Source organism: Hesperophylax consimilis, chromosome 14, assembly GCF_061612785.1.
Source record: "Hesperophylax consimilis isolate HC1 chromosome 14, BYU_Hcon_1.0, whole genome shotgun sequence".
NCBI classification, from domain to species: Eukaryota; Metazoa; Arthropoda; class Insecta; order Trichoptera; family Limnephilidae; genus Hesperophylax; species Hesperophylax consimilis.
This window is the reverse complement of record NC_142849.1, coordinates 16,474,188-16,490,353: the sequence shown is the minus strand read 5'-3', so window position 1 is coordinate 16,490,353 and position 16,166 is coordinate 16,474,188. Positions and strand designations below refer to the sequence as shown.

At 31.8% G+C, this 16,166-nt stretch overlaps 1 protein-coding gene across 2 annotated transcripts in view; it reads right to left on the bottom strand.

The window, feature by feature from the left end:
- The window catches only part of Tl (toll like receptor), a 454,990-nt gene that overhangs the window by 341,370 nt on the left and 97,454 nt on the right, over positions 1 to 16,166 (bottom strand). For both annotated transcript variants that reach the window (XM_089639570.1, XM_089639571.1), the window contains exon 2: positions 13,208 to 13,281. The gene's annotated coding sequence lies outside the window, so the exon portion shown is untranslated. The remainder of the gene's footprint in view (positions 1 to 13,207; positions 13,282 to 16,166) is intronic.

The following is a 16,166-nucleotide window of genomic DNA, read 5'->3' as shown; positions in this document are numbered from 1 at the left end:
AAATATTATTGCTACATATTTTTCAAGTAAGCGATGAGTAATAAAACTCGTGTGATACCTTTTAGTAAACGTGTTAATTTTTTTCATTTTATCGTGCGAAATTACAGCATACCTTTGTAGTTCTAATACAAATAAACGGTTTATCATTTCGTTTTCATGAAGGAGTCTTCTTATAGATAGTTTTACTAATATTTAGGAACCGGATGCTCGCGGAATTTCCAACAATTTAGTCACATCAAAATAAAATTTCATCAAATTGAGATAAGAATTATTGACGCCAATAACGTTTTACGTGGAAATTTAACTGCAGTAAAATTCTTTTAATCCTAACAAACTCCTTTGATTTCCCTTAAATGCGTGTCCCTAAAATAAATATCTGATTGTACGAGCGTAAGTATAACGCCGAAACTTGATTCTCTTTCATATTTCTAGAATTTCATCATATTTGCTGGGGGTAAATAGAACATGGTCGAAAGAAACACGCAGTTCAAACGAATTTATTGATAAAGTTGTATTTCAAATATTATAATGTAAAATGAATTTGTAAGAGAGTAGTTTCGTTACTCAACTTTTTCAATGAATATAAACTAAGATCGTAGATAACTGAGATTCGACATTCTGAGATTTTTTTACCATTCTGGAAAATTAAGTGAAGTTTTAATGTCATTATTTTTTTTAGACTGTACGTAATCTTTGAAGTATTGTTTCTAGCAGTTCTATTAACAGTACCTATACCTCGCATCGAAAAAAGCGTAAGTACTTTAATATTAATTATAAAACACACACATATATATAATGTAAGATAATAATTAAAATAAAATAACTTTGTTTAAATACCACTTTATTGTATATATTTATAACCAACCGGTTTCAGTTCAGCCCGAACCTTCATCAGGGTTAATAAAAACATATTAAATTAATTACAGAGGTGTATGGGTACTTATAGTTAAGCTGGAAGAGGGAGAGAGAACATCAACTTTGGTGGGGGTGGAAGACTTAGGTAGGAGAGAGGGGGTAAACATAGGTGCAGGAAATGGAAATATATTTAAAATGGGGCTGTTTGTTAAATCTAATTGTTTATTTAGTAAATTGATTTTATTGACTTTAAGGGATTTTTTTATCTCGAGTGCTTCTAAATTGTTGAGGCGTAGACCTATCCCGTTTCTATGTAATACTTCTACACCTGAAGGCTTATCAAATGAGTGATCTTTATCTATTAAATGTGTTGCAAATTCCGAAAAACCTATGTTGTTTAAGCATCTCAAGTGCTCAACTACCCGCGTTTGAACATTTCTTGCAGTTTTACCAATGTAAAATGCTTCGCAATCGTTACATTTAAGTTTATAGATGCCAGAATGGCTTAAATTATTTTCTTTATCTTTTGAGTTAATTAAAAGTTTACCTAGGTTATTATTGGTATAAAAAGCGGCTTTAATTTCTGTTGGAAATTTTAAAACACATGAGGACGAGAAATTATTAATGTATAAAATTCTACGCCAACCATGGTTTTTATTTACTGCGATGTTGGGGATACTATTGTACAGGAATTTATTACAAAATATGAGTCGTTGTTTTTTTGCAAGGATTTTATCAATTAAGGTATGGGTATATCCGTTATTTATGGCGATAGATTTGATTATAGAGAGTTCAATATTGAAGTTAACTTTAGATAGCGGAATAGTGACAAGTCTGTGGACCATAGAATGGAAGGCAGAATGTTTATGGGAAATGGGATGGTTAGAAGTACTATGAATGACTGTATCGGTAAAAGTAGGTTTTCTATAAATATTAAAATTAAATTTATTATTAATAATGGAAAGGGATAGGTCTAGAAAATTTAAACTGTAATTAGTACCTATTTCTACTGTAAACTGAATATTTTTATGGAACGAATTAAGGAGGGACAAGAAGGAATTAAGTTGACGTTCTGTACCTTTCCATATGCAAAAAATGTCATCAACATAACGTTTCCACATAAAAACGTTATTTAAAAGAGGTGAGTTAGAACTAAAAATATTTTTTTCCAAGTTATCCATGAAGATGTCAGCAAATAGAGGACTCGTAGGAAGACCCATGGGTAGTCCGTATTTTTGTTGGACTATAGCGTCATTAAATTTAAAGTAGTTTTGGTTAAGACAGATGTTAAACATTCGGGCAAGATCGTCAGAAAGATCTTTTGGTAGGTTTGAATTTGTTAATAAATTAGACAGTATAGTTCTACATTCGGGTACAGGTACATTTGGGAATAAATTTACAACATCGAAAGAAACTAATTTACAGCTATTGGGTAGAGACAAATCTTTTAAATTATTGACTAATTCATAAGAATTCTTAATTGTATACACAGGGGAAAATACATTTGAATTATTAAATAAGTGAGTCACAAAGGAAGCTAATTTGTAATTTGGGGAATTAGAGCATGATACTACAGGTCTAATGGGGCTATTAGTTTTGTGGATTTTTAAGAATCCATATAGTCTTGGGATTTTTGGGTTTTTCGTGAGGAATTTGACATTATCATATGACAGATCTTGAAAAACTGGGGATTTACAAACTTTTAATGCGTTTTTGATGTGTTGTTGAAACTTATTAGTAGGGTCAGTTCGTAGAGTTTCGAAATTGTCATTACTGATGAAGTTGTGCACTTTAGAGTTGTATTCCGAACGGTTCATTATTATTATTGTATTGCCTTTGTCGGCTTTTGTTAACACTAAATTTTCATTAGTTAACTTTTTACGAATATTGTTTGCTTGTTGATTTTCTGGATAAAACTTTGGAATATATTTAGGGATTAAATCTTGAAGAATTTCAGCACTCTTATATTGGTATGTAGTTGGAAAGAATTGTAAGGCTGTCTGCATGTCCACTGCTACATTTTCAATCGCAATGTTAACATTATTTTTAGTATAGTGAAGGTTGTGTTTTAAACCTTTTGAGAGTAATGTAATCTCTTTTGGGGTAAACTGTACAGAAGATAAATTTTGTACCCGATCATAAAATGTATGTTGTGAAGATGGTGGTTGGTTATCACTAGTTTTAGAATTACAGAGATTTTTTAGTTTTTTTTCCAGGATTAAACGTTTTTTGAATGATTCTATTGAAACATAATTCCTAATTTTATCGTCAAAGAGATCCCATTCAACTGGGTGGAGATTATGCACTAATTCAATATGTAAAATTTTGACTTTTAATTTAATGTTATTTCTTTGTTTATATGCATTAATTAAATCTTCTTTTAACCACGCCATTTTAGCTTTATGAATTGAAGAGGACACTGGTAAATTATTGTTAAAACTTGAAGTCAAATAATTGGGGAACACTTTCATTTTAATACACTGTTTATAAAAGTTGATATTGATACACATAATTCTGTATTTAATTGAATATTTTTTATACATTATTGCTTGTTTGGCCGTACTCGCCGATATTAATTTTTCACTTGTAGCAAACACTTTGTGGGTATACATAATTATAATAATTAAAATAAAATAACTTTGTTTAAATACCACTTTATTGTATATATTTATAACCAACCGGTTATAAATATATACAATATATATATATATATATATACATTTATACATATATACAATACAATATATACATACATTTTATGATCGGGTACAAAATTTATCTTCTGTACAGTTTACCCCAAAAGAGATTACATTACTCTCAAAAGGTTTAAAACACAACCTTCACTATACTAAAAATAATGTTAACATTGCGATTGAAAATGTAGCAGTGGACATGCAGACAGCCTTACAATTCTTTCCAACTACATACCAATATAAGAGTGCTGAAATTCTTCAAGATTTAATCCCTAAATATATTCCAAAGTTTTATCCAGAAAATCAACAAGCAAACAATATTCGTAAAAAGTTAACTAATGAAAATTTAGTGTTAACAAAAGCCGACAAAGGCAATACAATAATAATAATGAACCGTTCGGAATACAACTCTAAAGTGCACAACTTCATCAGTAATGACAATTTCGAAACTCTACGAACTGACCCTACTAATAAGTTTCAACAACACATCAAAAACGCATTAAAAGTTTGTAAATCCCCAGTTTTTCAAGATCTGTCATATGATAATGTCAAATTCCTCACGAAAAACCCAAAAATCCCAAGACTATATGGATTCTTAAAAATCCACAAAACTAATAGCCCCATTAGACCTGTAGTATCATGCTCTAATTCCCCAAATTACAAATTAGCTTCCTTTGTGACTCACTTATTTAATAATTCAAATGTATTTTCCCCTGTGTATACAATTAAGAATTCTTATGAATTAGTCAATAATTTAAAAGATTTGTCTCTACCCAATAGCTGTAAATTAGTTTCTTTCGATGTTGTAAATTTATTCCCAAATGTACCTGTACCCGAATGTAGAACTATACTGTCTAATTTATTAACAAATTCAAACCTACCAAAAGATCTTTCTGACGATCTTGCCCGAATGTTTAACATCTGTCTTAACCAAAACTACTTTAAATTTAATGACGCTATAGTCCAACAAAAATACGGACTACCCATGGGTCTTCCTACGAGTCCTCTATTTGCTGACATCTTCATGGATAACTTGGAAAAAAATATTTTTAGTTCTAACTCACCTCTTTTAAATAACGTTTTTATGTGGAAACGTTATGTTGATGACATTTTTTGCATATGGAAAGGTACAGAACGTCAACTTAATTCCTTCTTGTCCCTCCTTAATTCGTTCCATAAAAATATTCAGTTTACAGTAGAAATAGGTACTAATTACAGTTTAAATTTTCTAGACCTATCCCTTTCCATTATTAATAATAAATTTAATTTTAATATTTATAGAAAACCTACTTTTACCGATACAGTCATTCATAGTACTTCTAACCATCCCATTTCCCATAAACATTCTGCCTTCCATTCTATGGTCCACAGACTTGTCACTATTCCGCTATCTAAAGTTAACTTCAATATTGAACTCTCTATAATCAAATCTATCGCCATAAATAACGGATATACCCATACCTTAATTGATAAAATCCTTGCAAAAAAACAACGACTCATATTTTGTAATAAATTCCTGTACAATAGTATCCCCAACATCGCAGTAAATAAAAACCATGGTTGGCGTAGAATTTTATACATTAATAATTTCTCGTCCTCATGTGTTTTAAAATTTCCAACAGAAATTAAAGCCGCTTTTTATACCAATAATAACCTAGGTAAACTTTTAATTAACTCAAAAGATAAAGAAAATAATTTAAGCCATTCTGGCATCTATAAACTTAAATGTAACGATTGCGAAGCATTTTACATTGGTAAAACTGCAAGAAATGTTCAAACGCGGGTAGTTGAGCACTTGAGATGCTTAAACAACATAGGTTTTTCGGAATTTGCAACACATTTAATAGATAAAGATCACTCATTTGATAAGCCTTCAGGTGTAGAAGTATTACATAGAAACGGGATAGGTCTACGCCTCAACAATTTAGAAGCACTCGAGATAAAAAAATCCCTTAAAGTCAATAAAATCAATTTACTAAATAAACAATTAGATTTAACAAACAGCCCCATTTTAAATATATTTCCATTTCCTGCACCTATGTTTACCCCCTCTCTCCTACCTAAGTCTTCCACCCCCACCAAAGTTGATGTTCTCTCTCCCTCTTCCAGCTTAACTATAAGTACCCATACACCTCTGTAATTAATTTAATATGTTTTTATTAACCCTGATGAAGGTTCGGGCTGAACTGAAACCGGTTGGTTATAAATATATACAATAAAGTGGTATTTAAACAAAGTTATTTTATTTTAATTATTATAATTATGTATACCCACAAAGTGTTTGCTACAAGTGAAAAATTATAATGTAAGATTTTATTCATGTAAAATACAAATTATAAAATTTGTTCAAAGAAACGTCGCTATCTCAATGAAAATTAGTTATTTTTTCAAACATCCTTTATGAAAATCGAAAAAAAATGTTAAAATAAACATGAAAATTTCACATATGAAAAAACTAAACAATTATTTTAAAACGGCCTTTTTTTAAAATAACCTTTAAACGGAACGCTCAAAACAATTTTCTGACGAAATGCAAAACAGTCGAGTTAAAACAGGACTTCGCTGCGCTCATTAAGTAATATTTTCTGAAATATTAACCAGCAAAATGTAGACAAAACTAAGTTTTTAATATAAATTATATATTTTTATTCAATTTTTTTAAATCATAATACGTGTAAGTTTCGTTACTTAAAAAAAAAACAACTTTATTTTTTGCCGCGTTTAAAGTATTTTTGTACAATCAGGTTCGCATGAAAAAAAAACTGAAAACTTATTTTCTCAAAGTATTTAGCTATCATTTTTTTGATCAAAAAAACTCTTCAATTATAAGATAACAAACTAAAAAAACTTTTTTAATGTAAAAATGATAACGCCCCGGATTGTTAAATCACACTAACTCGTAAAATGAAGCCAGACTCCGTCACAAACAAATAAAAAAAAATATATTGAATACAAAACGACCCATGTTTATTTTACTCGTTCGATGGATATTCGAGCGACAAAACATTTAAAAACGAACTGTCAAAACATTAAAGCGAAGAAAATCATTTCCGCGCTAAAACACGGAGACGCCTGAAAACCTCCAGAGATTCAAATACGAGGAATGATTAAAAATACGGACCTGTCGATTTAAATCAAGAAATGCTTAATAAAAGCAATTGCAGAAAAAATTGACAAACAAAATAAGACAATTGATTTTTATAATTGAAAACTGAAATTTATAGAAATTAAAATATTCATGCGGTAGAAATTCAGCATTAAATGCAGACTAACTTTGACATCTGAATTTATATCAGTGATATATTTCCAATTCGGTTTGAAAGCTTCAAGTTGACGTTGTTAAATATTCCAAGTCGAATTAAAAGCAAACTTCCATCTCTCAGAATTGTAAATAAATAAACGATAGAAAGGGTTTAACTTCCAGAAATAAAGAAAAATGCACGTAAAAAGTTTACAAAAACATTCGAACCTTATGGTTTTATGAATAATGTCGTGTTTACGTCAGCATAAAAAAAGGAGAAATTAGTAAAAATGTGCTAAATTTATTGAGACACTTGACTTGTTAAGGGTGTAATTTTTAAAAGCTTTCATTCAAGCTACTTGATAAGCTTTTAGATGATTTAACATGTGTCAAACAGGCTTAGGACGGGCTGTTTCACAGAATTTGAACAATTCATCAAATTTCAAAGTCGAATAACAAATTCTGTGAAGGCTCTATTCAAGTATTCAAGAAAATATGAGATCACAAACAGATTCAAAGAATTCAAAACACAATTAAAAAAATATACTGAAAACCTAAACTAAATTTAAAAAAAATAATAAATAAAAGAAAAAGAAAAAAAAACAACATAAATTTAAAAAATAAAATAAATCTAAGAAACTAAACAAATAATAACCTCATCCCATACACACAAGCAATTGCTTATTATGGGAGAACATTGAAAATAATAAATAATAACCATATCATAATATCTTTTATCTTATTACTAGTGAAATATATAATATATGTATATCATACATTGTAAAGAATTTTTCTTGAATAAATACAAACTTGTAAAAAAAAAATTCTGTTATTATTTCAGTTTTTTGAAGCCTCTGCTTAAGAATGTTATAATAATAGAACCTTCACAGAACTTGAAAATTAACTTTAAAATTTGATGAATTGTTTAAATTTTGTGAAACACCCCCGTCCTTAAAATCACTTCCACAAACCGATCGATAAATTAGTTATTTGGCATTATTTAATATGAATAATTGACTTAAATCTACAGGTTGTCCCAAAAAATTGTGTCAAGATCAGAGTATGAGCACCCCTAGGGGCACCCAAATCACCCCCCATGTATGTTCTGCGATTTTTTGTGGTTTTCGAATGTTTAATATTTTTTTATGAAACCTTGACTTACAAGAGCTTATTGGTCGGAGAAACATGAAGAGATGTATGCTTGATTTTGCTCTAGTAAAGCTTAAACTATAAAATAAAAATTCTTTAATATTCTATTCAGAGTTGGGTTTCTGATTTCAACTAACTCCCAGCATAGTGTTGGCTTCGTTTAAATCTGCCAAACAGCTCCGATTTTAATTTTACATTTTCCGTGGAAAAGCAGAAATGTTCGTTAAACTTTGAAAAGTGGAAGCGAGACCCAATACTTAGACCCTACGGTATAAGTATGATATTATCTGCCTACCCATGCGGGTATTCTCGGTAAGAATGCAGCAAACCTATTGATTCGCGCACATCTAATAATATTGGATAAGATTTACAATGCAAAATGGATAGTTCGCGTGACTTGCAGGAGGGTACTCGAGCTACCCTGTACAGGTGAAACATTCAAAATAAAGAGAGTGCTGTGGGCGTGTCTACGTGCCCGAATGTGCTCATTTTTCCATACTTCTAGTGAAATTGATAATTAAATTCCTTGGAAGAATAATATGCAAAATTTTCTTCAAACCTATAATAATTCAAATAATAAAATTACTCCAATAATGTACGTAAATTTTCATTGGCATGTCTGTGGATTAGGAGTCGAAAGGTCTAATGCAAATTAGCGACAGTTTTAAGGCGATGCACTACGTCGTGTAATATTTTGAATCGAGCCGCTATCAATAACACATCTTACGTAGATGGCGATAAGGCTTAAATTCCCGCTTCACACCATCCACCTGTTTTTTTTTAATTTTATTTTTTTTTATTTATACATTTTTTGGATTTATGCAAGAAAAAAACATGGCCAAAAAGTGCCTTTTATTTTATTTTGTGGATGTCCAGGCACAAATATTTAAATATTTTTCAATCATTTTATAAATAACATAATTTGCCACATTATACAATAAAACCATAACCGAAAATGGGTTCATAAGTAGGAGATTTTGAACTTTAAAGCAGTTTTCATCAGCCTTGTACATAATTTTTTTCTGGGCTTATAAAATGACTTATCTAAAAAATACTCCATTATTTCAAAGACAAGGATGTATTCTACTCGCAGTATTTAATTAAAGCATCTGAAACATTTCTAGGCGACCAAATTTTCAAACCAAAAACACATGATTTTAAATTACTACGTAGTGCATCGCCTTAATGTAATGATCTCACAATAATTTGGACTGATGATCATGATGGCGAAATAACAATTAAGTAATTATCACGAGTAACAGGCGAGGAAACGGTGCCACAGGCCAATCCGTCATCACTCTTCTTGGGCTCTCGTGCCATCTCTTTCATACAAGACGTCAGTCGAAAGATCTTTAAATTTAGTAATCAGTTTTCTTTCAAATCGATTTACATCAGTGGAAGATACTCTCAGTATCTCAATACCTGGTGAAAGACCACAGAGAGAAAAATGAGTACGGCGTTTTTTATAAAGATACTGTGAAAATAAAATTATGAAATATTACCTATTCAGAATATATCTGAACATATGCGCAGATGCCCTTGTCCGAATAAATTTAATGGACGAGATGAGAAACTATTATCATTTTGAAGAATACGTGGCCTCCAGTCCCATTTTTAACAAAAAACGTATAATTTGACCAGATTTTTTATAATATTCATATGATTCAGCATCAAAACGTTTCTTGATGGAACATTTGGTGACCAGATCTTAATCTTTCATCGAACATTTGGTGACCAGATATTAAAAGTTAGGTACTTCATAACTTTGCTCTTCCTCAACTCCCCACTACCTTCAGCCATACGATATACCCCGAATAGGGATACCATACCGCCGGCTTAAGAATAAGTTAGTAGAAAACGTTACTAATAACCACGTGCACGCGTACTGCATATAACGGCAGTAATACCGTAGTATTAGTGGCTGACAGATTTTTCAAAACCGCCCGACCCCCAGGTTTAGGGACGTATTAGTATCGGTTGCGCAATTAAAATGTAAAAAAGCAGTAATATCCAACGACAACACTATCAAAGCGATATTTTAAAATTCAAACATCGATTTTCAAAAGCATGTACGGAACGCATAATCAAATTTCGAAGCAATTCAAAGGAGACCGGATCAATGACATCGCAAATGTCATTGAAAAAACCATGTTTTTGAGGATTGAAACAAAGTGGTGTCAGTCTGAAGAAATCTGGCATGAATGTGTAAATATTTTAACCAGAGCAGTATACGGGCCTCTTCACCGTATGGTTATATCAGCGCTGCAGCGAATCTTTATATGAAGACCGCTAGGGTTTACCTGCTCAGTGGTAAACGTGAAATAATATAATTATTACTGATTACCGAGTGTTGTCAGTGAGTTAACTAACTGAATTTCCTAATTGCAAACGGCACGGTACATTTACCTAGTAGCTAGTAAGTATTCTACGGATAATCGGTCACTGTTTTCCGAACAAACAACAGTTTCGATTATTCAGCGAACTTCAATAACAAGTGCTTCCGTGATTTTCCGCGATGATGGAACAAACGGTTATTGTGTTTATTGGATAAATATGTACTTTTAACAGGCAGCGTTCTACATTGTTTACAGGCCATGTAATAATTTAAAAAATTAGTTGAATAACAAGAAGGTTTTTTTTAATAAGGATTAAGGATAGGGCTATAAATTAAGTGTAATGCGCCATTGCCCGGCTGCGTAAGTAAATGTTATTTTGTAAATTCGTGAAAATTTATAACTCATTGCTTTGAAATAATATATAGTTTATTTAAAATAATAAATAGTATACTTGCGGAACATTCGAGAGATCAAACCAAACGAATTACATATCTATCATAGGTAGGTACCAACTTATATATTTCTTTAGATTATAAAACACAGTCAGAATAACAGAATACGATGTACGAATATGAATGAAGCAAGGAGTGTATACCAAGATATACTTGTTTGGCTAATCTTCTCTGCCTTCCCCATTCGGAGAAAAGGCGTGATTGTTAGTTGCTTAATAATATTGCGTTTTGGAAATTAGTAACATTATACTGGACTATTATAAAGGAAATATCTATTATCTTTAAATAGTATAAAATAAAGTAGCTATTCGCATCTGTCTGTTTGTGGATTTAGTTCTTCTAAACTACTGAACGGATTTTGCTAAAGTTAGAATTTCTTTCGAAAGGCATACATATATAATTCATGCATATTATATTAATACAACAAAGAGAAAAGTCGATGTTTTATAATAAAGTCGTAAAAATATATTTTCGTGAACTGCATTGTTAACGTTGGCTAAACCCTGTGAGATGGTTCCATGATAAATCATCAAAATGACAATTCAACACACATATAAAAAGTGCTATAAAGTTATGAAAAGTTATGAAACAAAATTTTGGTTAAATAGTTACATATGTCACCTAATTAATTTAGTTTTTGTTTCATCACTTTTCATAACTTTAAAGCACTTTTTATAGGTGTGTTGAATTGTCATTTTGATGAGTTATCCGGTCACCCATTCGGATAACCCAGCCGGGTACACGTCAGCTAGTACTGAAATAATATCGCTATCCGCGTCTGTCTGTTTGTGCGCTTAGTTCTTCTGAACTACGCAAACGATTTTGATAGGGTTTTTACTATCATTTAGAAAATTTCTTCCCAAAGGTATATATATATATATATATATATATATATATATATATATAATCCTATATAATCCTTGAAATTATTATAAAATTACGCGTATATCAAAAATAGTTTCGTCATTTGCCATACTACGAGTACATAGATAAAATGAGGCTTTATATTCACCGTGACCAAGGAATGGTTGTCCCGGAACAGGTCAGCGTTTAGTTTTTGGACAACCATTCCTTGGTCACGGTGAATATAAAGCCTCATTATATCTATGTACTCGTAGTATGGCAAATGACGAAACTATTTTTGATATACGCGTAATTTTATAATAATTTCAAGCATTACAGAGCACCCATTTGTAATAATTCATGAAAATAACGCTACAAAAATAAGGCAAGCACTAATATTGATATATGTCCATCAGTGTTTTAATACTTCGCGAAACATAACGAAATTATATGCAACTAAGTATAAAAAAACTTTTCAACAAGTGTACTCTCGAATTTAACATTAGTTAAAAGTAGTAACTGAATTATCTCTGCTGCAACTTCACTCCTGCTTTATGAACAGGGTGGGTGGGAGGTGGGTGGTTGGTTTTCGTTTTGCTGCAAAGCGCATTAGGCAGTAAAGGTGCCCGCCTAACTCCCTCTATCTACCTGCCAGCTATCTTTCACGTCTCCTCATGAAATATTTCACCGCGAGGCTTGATAAACATTCAGTTTCCAGGTAAAAAAACACACCAAATTAAATGCTGGAAAGCATTAAAATGGGGAAATTATTTTAATGAGTGCACCAATTTTGACGAAATAATATAACCTCAAGGGTGTTGAAAAATTCTACGGAATAACTCTAAACTGTTATCAAAGATAAATAAATACCATAAATTATTGTTACTAACTTAATCAACATTATGACGCAAACACTCGAAAAAATTTACAAAAAGTGACGTTTTTCATAAACAATTTACCGTAAGCGGATATTTTTACTATTTTCAACTAGCTATACCCACCACGCGTTGCTGTGGCGCAGTGTGTCTGTGCAGATAGAGAAACAATAGCTCGGGTTAATTTTACGGCCAGTTGATTGCGCTATTTAAAAAAACATGTTTGTCCAACAGATGGCGCCGATTTTCAAAAAAGCAGTTTTTTACCTGTGTCAGGTGACATCTATATAATATAGGTATATAACCAACACACGCGTATTCGAATGCAACGTTGTATCGAATTTTCAAAACAATCGGCGAAAAACTTTCAGAGATTTAAGATTTGGAACAAACGAACATTGACATTTTTATTTGTATAGAAGATTGAAGTTAATAATAAACCGTTGTATATTTTGGCTATTGATAATTTGTTAGCAGAGAAAGTCAAATGTTGTGAATGGGACATTCGAGAGCTTGGAGTATTTTTATACACGAAGAAAAATAAGTACAGCTTTTTTATCAAGATACTGTTAAAAATGTAACGGCATGATCATTCCCAAATAAAATATTAGTCATTCAGAATATATGTTTTTCTTTTATTAATTTTATTAATTTAATAATGTATATTGTATATAACTTAAATGAATATTGCAAATATCTGTATACAATATGCCGATTATACTCTCAAGAGGGTAAATTTTATATTACAAACTCAGTTACATACCTTTTAGACGCCACGCACCGCCACTGTCGATATATTCCTTGTGCTCTTAGCTCCCAAGCACCGCAGTGACGCCCCTGGAATTGATAAAGCACGTTTAATATCGTGAAAGCTTTTCAGTATCAAGTATATAACAGAGCATTTACTAAGGCACATTACGGAGCTTTTATAATAAAGGTGTGTGGAAATATTGAAGCTTCATATTAGAACGTAATAAAGTGCCGGTAAAATAAATACGTGAGATAAGGGAATTTAATAAGTTCTCTGAGTTAATAAGTAACGGCGTACACGTTCAGGGTGGTCCGCAAGACGTATCATATTGTACTCAGCCTCCTTGTTATCATTATAAAATTACTATTCGTAATTGAAGAAACGGAGGAAAATAATAAAATTGTAAATAACATTTAAAATAAGTTGTTACCGAAAAAACCTGTATTTTGTACATTATGTGATGATGACTAAGTAACAGTGTTTCATTTAAATGCACAACAGACAAAATTTATACTAAAATGATGGGCCTGTACGTTCCCTGCACACCATGCAATGTATGATTTATATTTACAAAGAAAAAACCCACGTTAACGAAAAACACTGTCATTTGAGCAAATTTGACAGTCAACTAAAAAGTTATTTAAGTTTTAAAAAAAAACTAAATAAATAAAATTTCCGTGTCGATCGTCGTCCTAGTAAGACCATTATCAGAATATAAACCGTGCTTTAAATGGCTAAAGATAATATGTTTAATAACTAGATCCGAATAGCCAGGTATTTACACATCTTCCTTATTCCTGTGAACTTTCCCTGCCATATGTATCTTTAACCTCGCAACATTTCCCGAAATTTGGATTTCCAAGACAAGCAATGTCAATTTGGTAAAAAATGCGAGTTGTTATGTGACCTTTTGATTTTGACAATGTCTTAGGACAGGCAAACCCAAAGGTATCAAAGAGATGTTCAACAAATACTTATTATGCAGCAAGAAATGTTTAAAGATAAAGGAGGTATTTAATTAAAGCAAACACAAACATTTCTTTGAAACAAAGAAACTTCGTTCCGGGCGCATTTCATTCACCGCAAGACGCGAATTTCATCGCAAGAATTTAAAAAAACCCAATTACGAGAGCAACAGAATAAATATTTACCTCGTAAAAAGCTAATTCAACTGTCATTAATACATAATTACTTTGCTCGAGAGAGATGTGCCCGAGGCAACAAAAATATATTCTTTAAAACATTGCTCCGCCTTCTCGCCGTTTCTCCCGTTCTTCCCTTTGGTTCTTTGAAGTCGACAGTATTAGAATATGTTTACCCCTCTTTACTGAAAATATATAAAGATTGTTCAAGAGCGATAAACTTTTCCAATCTTTGGGTTGGCTTTTTATCTTGATATGTATCGAAAGCAATTTTTTTGCACAAATTTACGTTAAATCTAAAAATAAAAACTTATTTTTTTAAATAAACAAATTAAAACAGCACTGGAATGGTTCTAAATTTATACCGGTAAACATAGCATTACACCAAAATTAGCATTACCATGGTGTAAGGTGTAGAGCTGACAAAATAATATGAGTAAGAATAAATACTGATGATCATTTTCCCTAATTCGTCAAACCGAGCTGACGTTATGTTAAAAATTTACTTTTGGTGACATTATTTTCCCAGTGTAATGTAGACCGAGATACCTTTGACGTACGTATGTAAGGCAAAACCGTGAATATGGAGATATAAAAGAACTGCAAAGTCAATGTGTGCTAGAAGGTTTGGACATGCGAAGCGCAAGGACGAAGGGGAGTCGGGAGAATGATGCACTAATGGGTAGAACACGGAGAAAGCATTTTTTTATATATTTTTTTTTATAGTTAATACCTCACAAGAGTCCCAACTGCTCCCGTCTGGAGCCAGTGAGACTATGGCATCCCCAATTGGGGGATGTTGTGAGGCTGAAGGTAAGTGGGGAAGGGAAAGAGGAAGGTGGGGAAGTACCTGGCTATTCAGATCTAGTCACTAAACACGGCTAAAGCCATTTGGAGCAACGTTTCAATTCTGAATGGTGGTCTTACACCAGGGCGATACTGGTAGTATCTTCCACTCTGGAACGTGCCGCAAATATACTATATATTATTTTAATTAATTAATTGGGAAATAACACAAATCAATCAAATAAAATTTATTTGCGCACGCCGGGTTCGAACCCGCGACCTACGGAATGGCAGTCCAATGCGTTACCACTGGACTATGCCGGCCGTCGTAAATGAAATATTGCTAATTTATTAAAAATCTGGTAAAATTATTAGTTTTCATGTTAAAAACGGGACTAGAGGCATATAACGAATGATTTGACAAATTTCATAACAAACTATCAGTAAAGCATATTTGTATGTTACGAGGAAGTTGGAACAAGTGTTCATCAAAATAATAATATTTTCGCATCTCGTCTATTACATTTATTCGGACAAGGACAACTGCGTGAAAACGTGGTCAGATATATTCTGAATGACTAATATTTTACTAGGAAATGGTCATGTAATGACATTTGTAACAGTATCTTGATAAAAAAGCCGTATTCATTTTTCTGGTTGAAGAAGTAGAATGGGACACCCAAGGAAGTTATGGCACGATTAAGTTAATCAGTTGAGTGAAAGTGTTAAGATTGTTAAGAGTGTTAAGTGCGCAAGCTAAATACTAAGTTTGGTGATCGCGCTTTCGGAGTATCTGGGACGAAGGCTTGGAATAAACTCCCTCCGGAACTAAGATCCATAAAAAGTCTAACAGAATTCAGGTCTAAACTAAAAACTTACCTTTTTAAGCTGTCATACCCTTAAATTAAATATACCATTCCTAAGAGAAAGTCCAGTTATATTCAATTCCAATTATGTCCTGAATCCGGTATCTAAATTTCGCTAATAAACAATTAGATAATGTTAATTAAGTGTTAATCTCAAGTGACCTACCAAGTAAGTAT